The following is a 6,000-nucleotide window of genomic DNA, read 5'->3' on the forward strand; positions in this document are numbered from 1 at the left end:
TATATCGGTCTCTTTAAGTTATTTGTAGTCCTCTTTCTTGGATCTTTGTCAGATCTCTTTCAGGGACTACTTTGATAACTTTTAAGTAGTAGAAGTCCGACTTGGTTATATCGGTCTCCTTTAAATTATTTGTAGTCCTCTTTCTTGGATCTTTGTCAGATCTCTTTTAGGGACTACTTTGATAACTTTTAAGTAATAGGAGTCCGACTTGGTTATATCGGTCTCCTTTAAGTTATTTGTAGTCCTCTTTCTTGGATCTTTGTCAGATCTCTTTCATGTTGATGTATTTTTCTGCTCGCTCCTGTACTTCGTCTAAGGAGGTAGGATACTTTTTTGATATAGACTAGCTGAAAGATCCCTCTCGTAAGCCATTAATAATCCCCATGATGGCGGCTTTTGTTGGTAAATTTTGTATGTCCATGCATGTTTTGTTGAATCTTTCCATGTAGTTGCGGAGGCTCTCCCGATCTCCTTGCTTGATTCCTAGAAAGCTGGGTGCGTGCTTGGCCTTATCTTTCTGGATGGAGAATCTGGCCAGGAATTTTTTGGCCAGGTCGTTGAAGTTTGAGATGGATTTCGGCGGTAAGTTGTCGAACCATCTGATCGCCGTTTTCGTGAGAGTTGTTGGGAAAGCTTTGCAGCGAACGACATCTGAGGCATCGGTGAGGTACATTCTGCTTCTAAAATTGCTGAGATGATGGTTGGGATCTGTAGTACCATCATACAAAACCATATCTGGGAGCTTGAAATCCTTTGGGATTTTGGTTTTCATGATTTTCCTGGTGAATGGATCCTATTCTTTGTGCGAATTTTCCTCAGGAGTGGTCCGAGGAGCTTTTGATTTGAGGTCGGCCTCTAATTGATGTAGTTTTTCTTCCAGTTCTCGGCGTCGCCGTACCTCTCTTTGTAGATCCTTTCCGATCTCCCGTTGTTGCTGGGTTTCTTTCTCAAGTTGCTTTAAGAGATTTTGTAGTGCTTCCATGGCTTCCGGATTTGGTGAGTTTTTGTTCCCGTTGGATTCCGGAGTATCTTTTAGCGTAGTGTCCGCGTTCTTGTGCGGTGTTCTGTTCTCCAGATCCGAGTCGTGGTCGTTGTCGTGGCCGTCCGCCATGGTTTTGGGATGACTCTCAGGTTCCCCGGCAACGGCGCCAATGTTCCGAGGGTTACCTGAAACTGGAGGTCGATCTCGGATGAGATCCTTGGTACTGGTCGGAGATGACGTGTCTGGCTGGCTGGTGGCGGCCGGAGCTATTGTGTCCGACTTGTTGGACTTGCTGCACTGCTGATCCTAGGCCACCGGAGGGTGGGGGGTACCTGCAAGAGACTCCGATGCTTAAGTTAGCATGGGTATTAAGCAGGTTTTTATGTAGAATCAGAGTATGAGTTATATCTGGGTGCTCCAGTGTATTTATAGTAGTGTGGGCTGACCTTTCTAATAAGATAAGTTAGTTATCTTATCTTATCTTATCTTTATCTTGAGTGAAGTCAGCTTATCTTCAAGGGAACCGCCTTTATCTCTATAGGCTGAGATTGCCTTTGGATTTGGGTCGTGTTCCTCTATTTGGGCCCTTTATTGGGCTTTCTTGTCGATATGGCCGAGTTCTTTGTAACGAAGTCGGTCCGCTTGACCTTAACAGGTCGGTCGCTGCATCGTTGATCATCCCAGGTCGGATAGCTCGACCCAGGTTATGAACAGCAGCCAAAGCCCAGAAAGATAAAGGCGGTTCCCCTTAAAGATAAGATGACTTCACTCGAAGATAAGATAAGATAAGATAACTATCTTATCTCTAGAAAGGTCACTCCACACTATTATAAATACACTGGAGCACCCAGGTATAACTCACACTCTGATTCTACTAAAAACCTGCTTAATACCCTTGCTAACTTAAGCATCGGAGTCCCTTTCAGGTACCCCCAACCTCCGGTGACAAAGGATCAGCACAACCACCAAGTCCAACAAGTTGGACACGGCGGCTCCGGCTACCATCAACAAGTCGGACATAACAGCTCCGACCAGCACAGAAGATATCGTCCGAGATCGACCTTCAGTTTCAGGTAACCCTCGGAACAGATATGCTCTGAGTTCCTTTTCCTCTAGGCCGAGTTTGTCGAAGGCAGTTTTGAACAAGATGTCAGCCGAGCTTCCCTGGTCTACCAGTGTGCGGTGGAGATTAGCATTGGCCAATATGATAGTGATGACCATGGGATCGTCATGTCCCGTGATGATGCCAGCTGCGTCCTCTTTAGTAAAAGTGATAGTAGGGAGGTCGGGTGCTCCTTCTCCTCCCTCGGCATGATATACTTTTTTAAGATTTCTTTTGTGAGATGATTTGGAGATTTCTCCTCCCGCAAATCCTCCGTGTATCATGTGGACATGTCTCTCCGGGGTACGAGGTGGTCGTTCAGTTCGTCCGACGTCTTCGTCCCTTCTCTTTCTTGGCTCATCTGTTCTGCTGGCTAAGTACCGATCTAGCTTTCCCTCTCTTACCAGTTTTTCTATGACATTCTTCAAGTCGAAGCACTCGTTGGTGGAATGTCCATAGATTCGATGGTATTCACAGTATTCTGTCCGATTTCCTCCTCCTTTCTTGCTTTTGAGTGGGCGAGGTGGGGGTATCCTTTCAGTATGGCATACTTCCCGGTAGACATCTACAAGAGACACCCGAAGAGGGGTGTAATTGTGGTATTTCTTGATCTTTTCTCCATGATGATCTTCTTTTTTCTTGGACTCTTTATCCTTATCTCGGGAGGAGTAGGAGAATCCAGACTTTGAGGTCTCTCCTAGTCGAGAGTTTTCCTCCATGTTGATGTATTTCTCTACTCGTTATTGCACTTCATTCAGGGATGTGGGATGTTTTTTCGATATGGAGTGACTAAAAGGTCCCTCTTGTAAGCCATTGATGAGACCCATAATGGCTGCTTCTGTCGGCAGACTTTGTATATCTAGACATGCTTTGTTGAATCTTTCCATGTAGCTGCGAAAACTTTCCCGATCTCCTTTCTTGATCCCTAATAAGCTTGGGGCGTGTTTAGTTTTGTCATTCTGGATGGAGAATCTGGCTAGAAATTTCTTGGCTAAGTCGTCAAAGCTGGAGATGGACCTAGGGGGCAGATTGTCGATCCACTTAATTGCTGTCTTCGTCAAGGTAGTCGGGAAGGCTTTGCATCAAATCGCATCTGAGGCGTCAGTGAGATACATTCTACTTCTGAAATTACTGAGGTGATGGCTGGGATCTGATGTGCCATCGTACAGAGTCATGTCGGGAGTTTTGAAGTCTTTTGGGATTTTGGTCTTCATAATCTCTTTGGTGAATGGGTCTTGGTCCTTATGGGAGCTATCTTCGTGGCTGGATCGAGTAGTTTTGGCTTTGAGATCGGCTTCGAGTTTTAGGAGCTTGTCCTTTAATTCGCGGCGTCGCCTACCTTCCCTTCGTAGGTCTCTCTCGGCTTCCCGCTGATACTCGACCTCTTTTTCGAGTTGTTTTAGGCGATCCTGAAGTGCCTCCATGGCTTCCGTGTTTGGTGAATTCTTGTCTTTGTTAGGTTGAGAAGCATCGTCTAGTGTGACCTCCATGTTCTTATGTGGCGTTCTGTTCTCCAAATCAGAGTTGTGGTCGTTGTCAAGGTTGTCCACCATGATGATGGGATGACTTCCAGGTCCCCGTCAACAGCGCCAATGTTCCGAGGGTTACCTGAAACTGTAGGTCGATCTTGGTTGAGATCTTTTGTGCTGGTCAGAGATGACGTGTCCGACTTTGTAGGTGGTGGCCGGAGCTGTCACGTCCGACTTGTTGGACTGGCAATGCTGCTGATCCTTTGTCACCGAAGGGTGGTGGTACCTGCAAGGGACTCCGATGCTTAAGTTAGCAAGGGTAATAAGCAGGTATTTTGTGTAGAATTAGAGTATGAGTTATACCTGGGTGCTCCAGTGTATTTATAATGGTGTGGAGTGACCTTTCTGGAGATAAGATATTTATCTTATCTTATCTTATCTTTGAGTGAAGTCATCTTATCTTCAAGGGAACCGCCCTTATCTCTATAGGCTTGGGCTGCCTTTGGATTTGGGTCGTGTTCCTCTGTTTGGGCCCTTTTTGGGCTTTCCCGGTGATTTGGCCGAGCTCTTTGGAGAAGAGGTCGGATGATCCTGACCTGAAGAGGTTGGTCGGCTTGTCGTCGATCATCCCGGGTCGGACATCTCGACCCAGGGTATGAACAAGGACAAAATAAAAGGGCCAATCCAAAGATTGGCCTTCACCAACCTCTTCAGAAGAGGTCGGATTCGACACACACTCCACTCTAAGGAAATCAGGATCAAAGGTTAGCTGGCAGATAACCCTTATTCAAATAAGTAACTGCCCCTAAAATCTCTCTAGCCACTTCCAGGAGCCATATCTCAACTTCCCTAAGATAAAGGGACGATTATCCGCCTAAAAAGGTGGAACTACTCCAACGGTGGTTATTGGTTCACCACTATAAATACACTGACACCCACTCAGGTATCTCTAAGTTCCAATACTCTCAAAACCTGCTAAAACCCTTTGCTAACTTAGGCATCGGAGTGTCTTTGTAGGTACTTGATAAACCACTATTTTATGGTTTATATTGTGCTAAATTGAGTGGTTTTTCATCCATTATTCTCACGCTTATTCATAGAAATCACATGTTTTATATTTTCCTTCCCGATTTTGTGCTATGATTGAAAACATGCTCCTTTGACCTTAATTTCATTAATATTAATTCTCCCTTTATACCACTCGATGCTGTGATATGTGTATTAAGTATTTTCAGAGATTACAGGGTAGGAATGGCTTGGAGGATGGAAAGGAAGCATGCAAAAGTGAAAGGAATACAAGAAGTTGAAGGAACTGCAAAGCTGTCAGCCTGACCCTCTCGCATTAAAACGGTCATAACTTGAGCTACAGAGGTCCAAATGAGGCGGTTTTAGTTGTGTTGGAAAGCTAACGTCTGGGGCTTCGATTTTATATATAATTTGCTAAAGTGGCTATACAGATAGGCAACACGAACGCGTGCTCCACATGGACACGTCGCAGTGACAAAAATCAGCATGGCAGATTTTGCAATCAGCGATTTTTGGGCTATTTTCGGTCCAGTTTCAAGCCTAGAAAACACAGATTAAAGGCTGTAAAGTGGAGGAATGAACATAGACGACATTCATAATTCACTTTTCATAATTTAGATGTAGTTTTAGAGAGAGAGAGGCTCTCTCCTCTTTCTTAGGATTTAGTTTTAGGATTTAGGATTATTTCTTCTTCATCACAGGTTCAATGTTCCTTTAATTTATTTTTCTACTTTTATTTTATTACTTTAATTGATATTTATCTTTTCAATTTAGTTTATAAACCTTTCCATGTTAGATTTGAATTTATGTTTAAACGTAGTTTGAGGTATTTCAGATTTATGATTGCTTTATTCTATTTATGATATTTTCAATTTAATTTAGAATTTTCCCTTTTGGCTCTGGTTAAGTAACTGGTGACGGTTGAGTTATCAAATAAAGCAGTGGTTGAAATTGGGAGTTGCTGATTAATTTGAGTTCCAATAACTCTAGCCTTTCCAAAGAAAAGACTAGGACTTGAGGATGAAATTAATTAGTCCACTTAACTTAACTAAGTGGGAGCAAAATCCAATTCTCATCACACCTGATAAGGATAACTAGGATAGGATTTCTAGTTCTCATACCTTGCCAAGAGTTTTCTTTATAATTATTAATTTATTTTTCCTGTCATTTAATTTACCTGTTCCTTATTTCAAAAACCCAAAATTCTACCTTTTCCATAACCAATAATAAATCATACCTCCTTGCAATTCCTTGAGAAGACGACCCGAGGTTTAAATACTTCGGTTATAAATTTTATTGGGTTTTATTACTTGTGACAACCAAAACTTTTGTACGAAAGGATTCTCTGTTGGTTTAGAAGCTATACTACCAACGCGATTATATTCTTATAAAAATTCTTTACTAGCAGAAAATTAGTTCAT

The sequence above is a fragment of the Arachis ipaensis genome, chromosome B02 (assembly GCF_000816755.2).
Source record: "Arachis ipaensis cultivar K30076 chromosome B02, Araip1.1, whole genome shotgun sequence".
Lineage (NCBI taxonomy): Eukaryota > Viridiplantae > Streptophyta > Magnoliopsida > Fabales > Fabaceae > Arachis > Arachis ipaensis.